The 14,803-nt window shown below is 43.1% G+C and overlaps 1 long non-coding RNA gene across 2 annotated transcripts in view; it reads right to left on the reverse strand.

Annotated features, from left to right (window-relative positions):
* The window catches only part of LOC125983983 (uncharacterized), a 279,094-nt gene that overhangs the window by 26,373 nt on the left and 237,918 nt on the right, over positions 1-14,803 (reverse strand). For both annotated transcript variants that reach the window (XR_007486834.2, XR_011086200.1), the window contains exon 8: positions 2,497-2,634. This is a non-coding gene — a long non-coding RNA (uncharacterized lncRNA). The remainder of the gene's footprint in view (positions 1-2,496; positions 2,635-14,803) is intronic.

Genomic DNA, 14,803 nt, shown 5'->3' on the forward strand with positions numbered 1-14,803 from the left:
CTTGTCAACAACGGTGATAAACCGATTTCTAGTTTTCTTATCGCCTCCCGCCGCCTCTCCCGTGGCTGTACGTGCCAGCGTGTCACTGCCGCTTGGCTAACCCGTGGCTCCGGCTGTGACCGTATTCCCGCTGTTCCAGTCTCGGCGTTCGCTCTTTCCCCCAGCGCCTTCCTCCCTCTACTTTTTTTTTTTTCCTCCGCTGCGCTCCTGTGGCGGAACCGCCAGGTCTTTGTTGCTAAGCAACTGCTCTCTTTAAGATTTTCCCAGTAGAGTTTTGGAGGTAATAAAACAATGCCCCGAGACAAACAGCAACTGGAACCGGAAAGGCCTTGGGGGGGAAGACAGATAGAAGCAAGTTCATCCCAAAACTCTCCTGGTTTTAATTAAAAGCACGCGTTATAAATGCTTCAGCTGGAAAGTTAGCTCAAGAGTGCGAGAATACACCAAAGCACGGAATGTACTTACACCTCCGACTTAAATTAAAAATCTTTGGGTATGGAAAACTGCAGAGGAATTTCTTTCAGAAACACACAAATATAACCTTCAGAGGTTAACTTCTGGCACGTACTATTTTTTTTTCTTTCCACAGACGTCCGCTTCTATGCCTTGTGAGTGTCGCAATGGCGAGGCGCGGTCTTGCGTTCATGAACGTGAACAGCATGCATCGGATAGTTTCGATACCAACTGTAAATGATTCGGACACGTTCATTCGCTTAATGCTATCACGTAATGAGGAATGCCGTTCAAGGGGTGAAAATAGCATTAGTGTCGTGCCATTATGACCCTCTAAGTAACACACAACTTGAGGACGCACACGTGTCGACTCAATATGACAATACTTGTATGCACATATTCTTTATCCTCACTCAAGGAGAAGCACAATGTCCACAAAATGGCGGTATAAGCAGTTGCCATCCATCCGTCCGTCCGTCCGTCCGTCCGTCCGTCCGTCCATCCATCCATCCATCCGTACGAAAAAAAAAAATCAACTTTCCTATTTGTACTCGCATTCATTTGATGAGCTAAAGCCTCCTAAATGAGTACACAAAGCAAAGCACTTTGTTCTGCAGATGTTTTTCTGTTTTCTTTTGTGACTCCCTGTGAAATTAATGCAAGACAAACAAACAGTTTTGCGCATAGATCCCTCCGGCATGCCGAATTCTGACAAAGCATCGAGGAGGAGATGAAAAGTTTTGTTTCATGGCTTTCGGTACGACTCATCCAAACCTGTGTCGGAGATTGCACTTCAAAGACGAGCTCTAAGCGAGACAAGCCGTGGACGACTCCCACGAGGTTCGAATTTAGCCCGATGCCGAGCTCAAACATGAATGACAGCTGAAATAACTGCTAACTCCCCCCCCCCCTGTTTTTTTTTTTTTTTTTTTTAAATTCCAACAATAGGGATGCCTCTCTTGACAGCATGCAAATACAACTGGAATCTATTCAAGAGATATTCATAGAACATCCGCAGCCCTCCCTCTTTGCGTTCATTATTTAATTGTATCATTTCAATGTGTGCAGCCGGCCTTAGAATGTTGCCGCGGCGCTATCGGAAGGGAGTCGCATGTTAGTGCGCGCTAATCAAAATGCAAATCTCGGCCTCCCCGTCGGCGTGCGCGCGTGCCCCGAATTGAAACATGATGAATGCGCGGGGGCTATTTTTTCGCCAGGCAAAAATTAATTACAAAGTCACACTTCTAAATAAGCATCATCAAAATAGCAAAGGAACATGGCGGATTTAAAAGAGGTGTGAAAAGGCTAGTGGCAGGTAACCCCCCCGACGATGCGGTCTCCCGCCCGCCCGCCCGCCCGCCGCCGAGCAGCCTTTTGCAATGTGCTTGTCAATCTTAACTGACATGACAGCTACATCCTGTGAGCGGCCATTGTTTCAAGCAAATCTATACAGCGTGTGTTATACTAAGACTGATTTATTTGAACGGGAAAGGGCTCGGATCAATAGTTGGCTTTAGTTTGATGTCAGGGATCAGTTACACGCCCTTTATCTTTTTTTATTTTTTAAGCACAAGCTTTTTGGCTTCACTGACACAAATGAAATCACAGCGAATGGAATTGTTTGACTTTAAATGGCAGCGCACGTATTGAGATATGTCCTGTATAAATTTAAAGATTTATTTCTAAAAACACGATACAATTGAATTGCTGAAACAGCGGTGAAGAGGTTTCACTTTGTCACATTGTTTTGGGACGCGACATATAGATAGAAAGATAGATTAATATTAATTCATCAGTATTAATTTATTAATATTAAATACATTGATTTGTTAATATTATCTGTAAAATTATTAGATATATTTTTATTAGTATCAATAATGGATGAATTAAACCGATCAAATAAATAAATTAATAACACAACGTTAGAGCGCCTCATTGTTGGCCACGAGTGTTATGCAGAGAATGGGGGAGAATTTTAAAAATAAATACATCAAAGTTCAACTTGACAGTCAGTGTGTTGGAAGAGTGCCTGATTGTACTCACTGATGACGCCTTGAACCGCTTTTTGGACGCGACACGTTCCAGCCGTTCTCTCAATTATGCACACGTGACAAAATGATGGATCAAAAGGAGCGAGGAGAGGAGGGCTTCTGGCATCATCAGCGGGTCAGATGGCAGGTCCTGTAATACCAAGGGGCAAACACGGACGTCATTAGAGGCAGGAGCATATGCTGTTCACCATGCAAGGTCCAATTAGTAAGCTAGCCGTTCCTGTGAAGACGAGCAAACGTGCTGGACCTGCGTGTCTGCACACGGAAACTTCAGAGGTGCAGGAAATATATTGGGGGGGGATTTGCTCAGGTTGCAAGGAAACACCATCCAGACATTGCATGACTGAAACCAACTTGGCTACGTGTGACATATAAAAGACGCAATTAGCATTGTGCTCGCAGCAAACGCCTCACGGAGCGAGCCGTGTGCCTTTCCCCTTTGTGAATATTCCATGAAGCGCATCTCGCGTCTGCCGAAAGGGACGCCCCTGCAAAGCGCCTGCGTCACCTCGCTGACAGCGCCGAAGAAAATATTTCTTTTCTACGCTCGCGTTTGTTTGCTTCTCACACGCTCGCCCCCGCACGGTCCCTGCCATCTGCTTTCCAAGTGCTGATATGCGTGAGGCCGGGGTGGGGGGGGTGGCGGAGGGACTGTTTTTCTTTGACTTTTCTATTTGCCTTCCGTTCAGTAGACTTAGCTGAGCAATAGCGCCGCCATCTGGTAGCCGCTGTGGATCCGGTAGCTGCCGCGGATCCGGCAGTCGCGGATCCGGCAGCCACATATCCGGCAAACAAACGTTTGCACGTGTAATAAAGGGTCAGACCCACGGCCAAATCGGATCGGGTGGCCCGGAAATAACCGCGCTCTTGCAACATTGGAAATTCGGAGCTCCGAGCGACCCGTTATGTCCGGCCCCGTCCAAAAAACAGGAGCGGTTTGTTCGCGTTTCGGTCGCAAGCTCAAACGACCTCCGGGCGAGCCAAGGACTCGCTGGTCCGACCCCCACGGCTAAGATGAATGGGTCTGCCCGGAACGGGCCCGGATTATCTCCCGGGCACGGCACCAAGTGAGCATCTCTGCGTGGTGAAAAATGAAGGCACAATTTCACCTTTAATTCACGAGGGAGGGGGAGCGGCCAGAGATAAGACCAACATCTTTTAAGTTGCCGGCGACTGCGTTTCATCCAACAGGTAGAGTCCAGCTTTAAAATAAATAAAAAACTAATAAAAATAAAATAAAAACTGTGGGAGAGTGACAGTGAAGAATCACACACAAGTTGGCGCCACAGAAGTACCATACAGAGGCAAAGCCGTCCGTCTCTGGATTTATTATCACGGGCCGCAAACACAGCCCCGTCGGGTCTGCTGAGATTCTTTTTGGTCTCTTTGAATCCATTTCTCCTATTGAACGTTGCATTTTCTCCAAGGACAGAGTCCCACTCAGAACATAACTCTTACTTAAAGCAGAAAGTCCAGAATTGAAGTTTAGCTTGGAACTTTTTTTTTTTTTTTTTTTTTTTAAATAACACTCAATGAGGATCTTTGTTATAATTTTTAAGGGCCAGAAAAAAAATTGCCACGGTCAAAATGTAGACTTCAAATTTTAGTTAAATAAATAAATAGACAGATAAATAAAAAAATAAGGTTTCTACAGCATATATGCAGGTGTTCATGAATATGGCACCATTTTTTTTTTTTTTACTTCTGCTACCAACCAAGACAACAGCACGGAAATGAAATCTCGCCTTCCTTTCATGTCACAGGATTCGTGGGCTCAAATCTTTGAAAAGGATCCAATTGCAGTCCGGGCGAGCGGGCGGCGCTCTTTTGTTTGTAAATCCGGCCAATCGGGTATTGTATTCTATCCTTGCCGGTTTGCTTTGGAATTTGTGGAAATGATTTCTTGAGGTGTCTTTATTCAAGGAGTCTGCAAATATAGCCGAGGCTTTTTAATTTTTTTTTTATTCAAGTCATCTTTCATAAATTTTTTTTAAAAAAAAATCAGGCTGGGGTTTATCAGGATGATTCTTCTTCCCGGATGCCGCTCATCTGGTTTTTAAACTTACTTGAGTCACACGCTCAGGGATATCATGACATGCCATCATGGAGCGAAACAGGCGTGACATTTTGCTTTTTGTGCCCCCCCCCCCCCCACTTCACGCTTTGAAGGTCAAGTCCAAATGACGTTAAAGCATTCAAATGGCCGTGAAGGGGAAAGAAAAAATATTTGCCCTCTCAGGTAGTGTGTCAAGTGTAAGTAAAGGCTTTTTGCTAACGTACTGCTGCAGGATCAGTAGAGCAGGCGTAGATTTTGAATATTTCATTCAAGACAGATGGAATCCTAATCTTAGCTTGGAGCTTTGGCGTTTTGTCACTCGTCCATTTTACTAAGCAGGGCGCCGCCTCCTCCTTCTCCTCCTTTTTTGTCACAGTCTGGCCCCTCCGGCCCTGCCACCCATCTCTTTCGCAACTTTCTCACTTCTTACTTTGCCGAGAAGTGTCCAAATATATATAAAAAATATAAATAAATAAATAGATATTTGATCTGAATCAAAATTTATATTTAATATATATTAAATAATAATATATGATATATTCAAATAATATATAATTATATAAATATTTATATATAATGTTAGATATTAATGTATTATAATAATATATATTATAATAAAGAATTATATATATATATAAATATAATTTTTATAATATTATACACAAATATATCTAATAATCCAGTGCAATCATTTGTACAAACAGTTGAGTTGTATTTTCTGCTTTTGCATTAACCACAACAATAACAACACCGGAGATGTCATTAATCCTTGATTACAGCGGCCTGCTCGGATTTTGACCTCTGGGCGGGCGCTTTTTATCCCTAATTGAGACGTTTTACCTCCTTTTCATCTGTGCCGTTGTTTTTTAAATACAAAACAACTTTTCTCATCAATCCCCATCAAGCACCTGCCCAGCCGCAATGCAAAACCTTTTGTTTACTCTCCAATGGCTTTTCTCTCTGCAATTAATTACCGGATGCTTGATTTAGCAGCATTGGAACAATTAGTGCATTTATGCTAAATGAACAATGTCTCCATCTATCTTTCTGACAGAAACCATTTGATGAAGTCTCTCAACTTCAACTTGACTTGTCACGGCAAAAAAAAAAGAAGGGGGGGTGAGTGTCATTTGCGAAAAAACATCTTTTTTTTCAATATGGCCTCTGTGGGCAGTTCTTCTCAACGCGCATCATCATCCCGTCTTTTCCAAGCATCTCGGAAAAGTTGCAGGAAAAGCAATTCGGACCGATCGAGCGGCAGCTAAATTGCCAATTACAGCGTAACGTCATACTAGCAAAGCATATATAGGTACATTGAAGGGGGGGGGGGGGGGGGGGGGGCGGGGAGGGGCTTTCCCCTGTCTGAGGATTTGCTGTCAATCAAAACGGCACCCGGGGCAATTTGCTATCTCATTAAGTCATAATTAATGAAAGCAGGTATTAGGCTCTCCCTTGGGTGCGGCGAGAAGGCCGGGACCGTTTTCTCATTAGGAAACCATATTTCTAAAGCGCCTTTTGAGGACTTAACACTCTTCTCACGTCACGGTGGTGAGCGTAGAAACGGAGAAAAAAAAAGTCTTTTTCCCTTCTCACGATTTTTCGCCGGCACCGTCAAGTCAGCTGCGCATGTGAAAGGATGTAAACAAATAATCCAAGCGGGTAAAGAAGCCGTCGGTTCATCAAGGTTTGCGCCTTTGCCCTCCGGTTCTGCGCCGTGGCAAAAAAGCCTTGCGTTTACGCAGGGGCGGGTAAAATGTTTGGAGCTGAATCAATTTTCTATACCGCTTGTACCCATGCGGCAAATAAATAAATAAATAAATAAATAAATAAATAAATAAATAAATAAATAAACAAACAGACAAATAAATAAATAAATTATATATACCGCTTGTCATCTCGTGGCAAATAAATAAATAAATGAATAAATGGGCGAATAAATGAAAAAAAAAGAATGAATGACTAAATAAACAAACAAACAAATAAATCAATTTTCTATACCGCTTATCTCTACGTGGCAAACAAACAAACAAATAAATGAATAAATAGATGAATAAATGAAAAAAATGAATGAATGACTAAATAAATAAACCAATAAATACATATATAAATAAATGACTAAATAAATAAATAAATGAATAAATAGATGAATAAATGAAAAAAAAAAAGAATGAATGACTAAATAAATAAACCAATAAATATATATATAAATAAATGACTAAATAAATAAATAAATAAATAAAATAAATGACCAAATAAATGACCAAATAAATAAATAAATACATAAATAGAATCATCTTGGGGTTGAGAATTCATTTGGTGTACGTGTGCTTGTCAAGAGTCTTTGAATTTGGCAATTGAAGCAACTTTTCCAACCACCAAGTCAAATGTTTTGTCCACAACAGCCAAGCACAAAGTCAAAGGAATCATCTGCGGACCTTCGAGACGGAATCGCACCAAAATACCAATCTGGCTTTGCACAGGTCATTAGAAGAAGCCTTTGGAAAACGAGCCTTTTTGTCCACGTGGACGCTCACATGGCTTTTAAAACCCAGACGTCTTGACCAAGAAATATACGTAAAAACGGACGACAGAAGCGAGGGCTCGCCAGCCGGTTGGCCGGCCTCGTAAATCACAACTTTTTCTCATTTCCTTTTTGCGGCGTCGCCGCCCATCGATTGCGACGGCGCTCTCCTCGATATGCAACAAATAAAAAGTGAGTGACAGCAAATTATTTCCCGCTGATAGATGCTCCGCTAGCTTTGTCTATGCTGTCGCCTCTTTGAGAAGATGGAGGCGCTTTCAAGTCATTGAAAGTGGGCACGTGGCTCTGTCTTTTTCCTGCTTTTGTGTGTGTGGGTGGGGGGGCGACCATATTGCAATAGCACACTCACGGCCAAGAGATAAATAAATGAATACAAAACAGCGAAGGTAGCGAGATATGACTTCAAAGTCGTGACGCTGGAGCGGTAGCGCGACATGGGGGAAAAGAAAAGAAACGCTTGGAGCAATGAGATGCAGGCCCTTCCCCGTTGGTACTGCCGCTGAGGAAATAGACCATGTCAGCAGTTTACTGTTTCCTAAATTCATACACGCAAGGACGAAACAGATATTGCAGACAGGCAGTGATGAGATGGCTCATTCTATTGACTTGTCGATCTTATTTTAAATGTCTGTCAAAACAAACATTGTACAACTTTATTAAATGTGTATCCAATCAGACGCACAACAGCTCCCGGGCACGGAACCCCTCTGCCAGTCGAAAGCGCTGGAGTTCATTAGCGGCGCTGACCGGTGCCTCGTTCTACTCGTCTTTGGGACTGAGAAAACCTCCGTGACAACAGCTGTGGCCAAGAAAAATCAGAATTTTCATTTAAAAAGCCACAGCAATGGCATTCCTACAAAAACAACACTCCGGTCCTCTAGATGGCAGTCATGAGCATTCTTGGAACATGAAACAATGGTAGCTTCATTTTTCTGAAACCCAATTGCAATATTATTTTAGTCACGTTACGTTCAGCTGTTAAGCGTACGCTACATTTTGCGGGTAGCCTAGGATGTTCCGAAATGAAGCTAACGTCGTCATAGCATCTTTTTGCTTGTCGGTCTGATTTTTCCGGTTTATCTGCCTAATGGCTGGCTTTATCTCATATGCAAACACAAGTTCAATTAAATCTGTTGTGCGGCAAAGCGAGTCTATGCTGCTAATAAGATTAGAATGTGAAATATTCATACCAAAATGCTTAATAATAAATGCGGCCTATTAAAAATTGAATTAATTCAGATTGCGCCCATTCCATGAATGTTTCAAGACACATTATTATTAAGTACACCAACGAGCCATTTCATTGTTGGCGTGTTTTAACGCTTCCCCAAAGTCTGCTCGCGCCGTACTCGTTGGACGGGTCGAGGTGAACCGGGTCGAAACGAGGCCGGGGTCAATAATTTAAGAGACCTGTGGCTAATTTTAATCCATCACGTTGCCGTGTGCATAGTGTCAAAGGTAAGGCCGGTGGGGGCGGGGCCAATCCATCATGTGATTCATATCCGAGGGAGGGAATTAGTTCTGTGACATGTCCATAATTTTATGAGTTTTTAGGAACTCGCCGGGAAGAATAGAGGGAGAGGGGGGGGCAACACGAAAGATGAAGAATGAGATGGATATTAAATTATGGAGCACCTTAACGGAGCAATCTGTCTTCGGGAGACGCCAATGCCTCGCCGCGCCGGATTGATGATAACGTGTTTAGAATCGCTCGGGCTTGCTTGGCGAGAGCAGATCCAGAACAAGAACCTGGAATGGACCGTCGGCGTTGCACTTGAGGTATTTTTGGAGGCACCGCACGGAATCCAGCTGACTCGTCAAAAAAAGCTCTCGGATAGAATGTTGGTGGATGGTTGCAACCTCGAGAGCCTTGCTCGGGTTTTGTGGGAAGGGCCGGGGAACGATTAGAATCATTTGTGGGTGCGCCGTTCACTCGCTCGTGTTTTATGCGGTATCCCGAGGCTTTGCCTGTCCTATCCCGGAGAAAATGGCCGTTTTAACTGAGAATAGAGCGGCGGATGTGTTTATCCGCCGGCGCATCAGCAATTCATGAGGTGCGGGGGATCGCAAAAGTGATTTCACTAGCCGGAAATATACGGCAATCGATCCCGCGTGTCATTATAAAACTCAAGATCTTGCTAAACTTGACCCGCCGTTTTTTTTTAACATTCAGCTCCAAAGTTTCAGAGCTGCAGGAGGCAAGCGATCGCCCGAGGAGGCCGATCTGGATCTGGTAGAGGGAGCCCGGAGGATGAAGAGGAGATCAGAGGAGGCAAGGAAGCGAGGGGAGGAAGGGAAATGTGACCGGCGGGAAGGACAGAGCAGTCGCGCCTTGGTGAGGCCATTCGGTCATCTGACAAAGTGTAGAGCCGCCACTTTCTGTTTCAAGGAGCAAAAGAGACACGCATCGGGCTGCCCCGCCCACCTTCACGAGAATTTAACTAGTCAGGCTGCTGCTCCTCCTCGCTGTCGGCAAAAAAGTTCAATGTCAGAAAAGTAAGCGGCTTACGATGGATCGAAATTGAATTTTTACGCGCTTAGTTTAATACTTTTGAATAGTCATTGACGCTTTTCCGAAAATCTTTAGAATTATTTGCATTGGGGTTGGAAGAATTTTGGTAGCACGCCCGCGACCCCCGTGGGGACTAAGCGGTTCAGAAAATGGATGGATGGATATTTCTATTTTTATTTGATATATATATTTTTTACGAGTTTTTGTTTCCTTTTGACTTTAATTAGTTTTAATTAATATAATATAATTATATTAATTAATATACGTATATATTATATCATATACTATAATATATAATTAATATAATATAATTAATATTATTATTAATTCATAAAATTTCGTTAACTGAAACAACCTTGGTCTGTATTGCTAGTTTGAATCGGGAATCACAAACATTAAGCTCAAGTGACATAAACGTTATGTTTAATTTGGGAGTGCATACGTTGCATTTCTTATTTTTAGGGGACTGTAATCAGAGCTACCGAATTTGACTTTTGAGTTTGTGGCAGCCATAAACCAAGAATTAGCTCTCGGTTTGAAAACGCTTGGCTAGCATTTTCTCACGCTAGCCTGGTAATACCGACGGTGCTACTCGGACGGCTTCATATTTTTGGCGGTGTCGACGAGAGTGAGCGAGAAGTTGATTTATGGCTAAGGCGCAAACAAAATCAATACGAAAACAAATTTGAAGTTTCCCCCCCTTCCAACTGATCCGAATGTATATTTTCTTGAAAGACAAAGGTAATTGCATTTTGGACTTATTTTTTGAAAGGTGAAAAGAAAGAGACCCTTGGGGAGATTACAAATGGAAAATCTGCAAGCTAGAAATAACATTTGGAGTCAAGGGCCTCCTTTTAGGATGGACTTAAGCAGGTTAGGCATATTCTTGCTTTATAATATCTTGGCTGAGAGAGGCCCTCCATCCACAACTACTCACTTCATATCAAGTGTCAATATTCCTACAAAAAGATGATTACTGCCTTTCTCACCTGAAGGTCCAAACCGGCATAAAACAGAAAGAATTACATTTTGCGCGCTTGCTTGGTGCGAAGGTAAAGTGGGAACTTCCACACGCTAACGGGCTAACAATGATCGCTACGGGCTAACAATGAGCGCTAACATTTTGAGCAGCAGATATGTCAACATCGAATATTACTGCTGTACTAACAAACTCTTTAATTCTTCCTAAATGTATTTAATGTGTATTTCTTTTAGAATTCTTTTTTGGGGGGGCGCTAGAAGAAATGGAAGAAGCTAACTGTTATCGTACGTTACATGCTAACGGGCTAACAATGAGAGCTACCGGTTAACAATGAGCAGCAGATATGTCAACAGAATATTATTGCTGGACTGAAAAGCTTTTTAATTCTTCCTAAATTTATTTAAATTACGTTTATTTCTTTTAGAAATTCTTTGTTTTGTGGGGGTGGCTGCTGGAAAAAATGGAAGCGAACCGTTAGCTTATGTTGGGGTTGCAAATCATTTTCATTTACGGATTAGATCTTGAATATTGAAAAGGTTTAACATTTATGATTGTTGTCCCTGACAACAAACAACGCACACCACCGGAAGACTCCTGCTAAAATTTAACCTGATTATCGTGCGATGTGTGTCAGAAAAATAACTGCTGAAAAGGAAGGGGGGGGGAAGAAAAAAAAAAAAGATGTCACCCCTCCCCCCACCAAGACAACTGTGTAATGTATTCCACCCGGGCTCTGGATTGTCAGGTTCTCGTGAGGCCTTCCAAAAATCTCAAATCAAAGCAGAAATAAAGCCGGGGAGATGAAAGCGCTTCGAGTGATGAGTGTGTGCCTGCTGTCTTCCCCTACCTCTCACTTTCTTTGACTAGCAGAGAGGAAAAAAATATATAAAATAAAATCCTGATTACACCTCTGCGCATCCCTTTGCCACTTTTTCCACATCTCGTGGGCTAATGCGGCGAGTAAAGCGGGGCGCGATCAATGACACGAGGGAGATGGCAGGCGTCTAATTGAAATCGGGCACAAAGAAAAGCGTCGAGTCTCGCTCGTCTACTCGCCATGACCACCGTCGGTCCAGGTGAAAGGGAAAAAAAGGCAGAGATGGTGCTGTGAAGGCAGAACTTGAAAGGAGGCAGAAAAGTGGGGGCACAATTTGGTTGACAGATAATCCATTAAAAAAAAAAAAATTGTTACAAAACCAAAAAAAAACCCCACCTCAAAAAACCTCATTTTAAGGCTTGATTTCCAAAATAGCAGCTTAACTTTACTTTAAATGTTGAATCTATTGAAGGATTTTTTTTTTTTTTTGCTGGGTATAGATTTGTGAATGACGTACAGAGTTCTCGTAGGTGCCGTCGATGTACGGAGCACATGGAGGTGGCGCTCGCTCCCTCCTTTGCACCCTTCCTCCCTCGCTCGCTCGCTCCCTCCCTCCCCCCTCCCAGCCGGCCTAACTAGAAGAAAATGAGTCCACAGGCGTCGTCATTGGAATGTGCACAGCTTGCTGTTTTCCGCCACCCCCCTCGGTTTCACTTTGCCCGACTTTCATGAGTAGTGACAGCTTCTCTGCTCAAGTGGAGGCATCCTGCTGGCTTCGATTTTTTTTTTTTTTTACACCACCCCCTCCCCTCTAATCTCAGTAGCCCGGAAACTGCAGAACCGCTAACTTTATTTCATAACAAGAACCAGGAGGAAACTCGGAAGTACGTCCGCCGGCCACCACCTGCGGCGTCCGACGGATGCTAACGGAGGCCGCTAAATTTAGCGCTGTCCGTCGCATGTCAATCAAGCATACAGTTGCTGACGGGATCCATCGGATACGATGACGCGATACACTAACGGGATGATTTCAAAAACGTTTCTGTCTCGAGTTTCCCAACTGCGATCCGCTGCACCAATATAAAGGCCGAACGATTCGTTCAATTCGAAATCAACATCGCATTGTCGTCGACTAAAGATTTTAAGCGCGAAAAAATGCAATTTTGAATTTAGCTGTGTGACACCAAAATATTTGTGTGTAATTAATCTGATATTTTTTTATTGCAATAAAAAGTACATTATTGCGTGTTCGGAGAACCTTGAAAAAAGAATCAGAATTAAACTAAATCACAATTGCAATCTTGAGGCAAAACTAATTGTAATGACTTTTTTTTTTTTTATGTGTGTACTATTGTGTGACAAAATATGTACAATTTAAAATTAACGTCATTTTTGGGATTTTTATTTATTAAAGTCAATACCATTATAATGACGTGTAAATTGTTTTTTTTAGCTGAAAATCACATTTTCAGATTTAAAAAAATATATATTTTTGAGAATAAATATTCAAATCAAATAATATAAAACTGTAATTTTTTCCTGTCAAGTCAAATATTCGAGATCGAACCGAAAACTCCATTTTGATGACGACGACAAAAACCACGTATTGAGTGGTTATTTGAAAATTCAGTAGCGTTGATGATTTGTTGACGTGCATCTTTATTTTTGGCGTCAGCGTGTGAAAAGGAGCCTGCTCGGCCCGGGCCGGCCGGTCGGTGACGGCACTTTGCCAACGAAATGGCCTGTCAGGGCTCCCGCAAATGTCGATGAGCACATAATGACGCGTTGAAAGCTCTGAAGCGCCAGCTTGTCACCTGCTGGTAATTGCTTCTTCCACCGGCTTTATTGTCTCCAGCTGCACTGTTCATCACCGATATTCCCGTTTTAGAACGAGGCCGAGCGAGCGAGCGAGCGAGAGCAGGATAAATATGAACATTTTCATACGACGGGTAGGGGCAGGTGCTTATGAGCCAAGCGAGGCTAGCCCCTCATCGCTAATTAAAATCCCAAGGCCACAAGACGTGATCATTTCAAATGCACGTTACATGATCTGCAATCGAATTTGAATCGAAGTTGAGCCGGGACACAAAATTAAAAAAAAAAAAAGTCACTCACAATGACCCCCAAATTAAAATGCAACATCATAATAATCCAGCCATATCCCGTAGGGGGTTGAAGTCTGCCCCCAAAAGTTGCCTTGTTCATTGAAAACACACGAGTACTTAATCTTATCTGTCCAGCGATGTTCCCGAGTGCACGGGTGCCGAGCGAGATAGGCCGCGCAATCCTCAAGCTGTTTCAATATTTCCAACCATAACCACTTTTGGCATTGAGAAGATTGCCTTCAGAGACGGAGCTGCTAAGTTTAATCTGCTGTGAAGACACACACACACACGCACGCACGGGCACACACTCTGTGTGTCTTGCGTCTTCTTCCCCTCGGAGATATGAGCATGCATGTAGCTTCGCTGATGGCGAGAATTTGCATCTGGATGCTATTTGCGCCCAACATCCTCCAACGCGCTGTTTAAGCAGTACACAAACATGCGCATAAACACACACAGACACACACACAACGGAATATCACAAGCAATTTCGAAATCAGAAGACGTGACACCAGCGAATACAAAGAAAGACAAATCACCATCACGTGTGTTCTTCACGTCACGATAATCGGGTCGGGTCGGGTCGGGTCTCCTTGTTGTTGACAGTACACAAACATTCGCAAACCAAAATACACGTTTGACCCGGTTTGGCATTTACAATTCTTCGCCATGATCCGCGAGGGAAAATCACATCTCACTTCGGTCAAGAAAATTATTCGGAATAGAAACAAAACAGCATTTTAGCGACATCCGACGAAAGCATATTTTCGAAAACTGCTCGACTTTAGCCCGATTGCTGTTCAATTCATTCAAGGACACCAGGCCCATTTATTTGATGATTTATCAGGCTCCATCCAAGCATTTTCCATCGACAAATGGTTGCAATGAATCATGCAAAGCAGCCGCCTCCCCCTTTCCGACCGAGCCTGACCTTTTGCGTCCAATGACTAATTTGCGACGCTTTGAAAGCCGAGCCTCATTAGGGTAAGGCGGCGTTTTTACGCTTGCTTACCGGCGCTGTTACTGAAAAGCATGGCTGCAAAACAACGCAAAGGGCCAAGCGGACATTTTTTTTTTTTCATTTCGGAACCCGATGATTAGATGGCGAAGCTCTCCTTGACCTTTCCCCTGAGCGGCGCACCTTTAACAAGCGTCAAGTGGGATGAAAACATCTCGAAAACTTTACGGGGTCGACGGCCTGCCTCTCGGAGCGCTTGTTTGCGTGCCGGCGAGGTTATGACACCCGCGTTTGCTGCTAAATCATCCGCCGTGTGACGATATCAAA

The sequence above is a fragment of the Syngnathus scovelli genome, chromosome 1 (genome assembly GCF_024217435.2).
Source record: "Syngnathus scovelli strain Florida chromosome 1, RoL_Ssco_1.2, whole genome shotgun sequence".
NCBI lineage: Eukaryota > Metazoa > Chordata > Actinopteri > Syngnathiformes > Syngnathidae > Syngnathus > Syngnathus scovelli.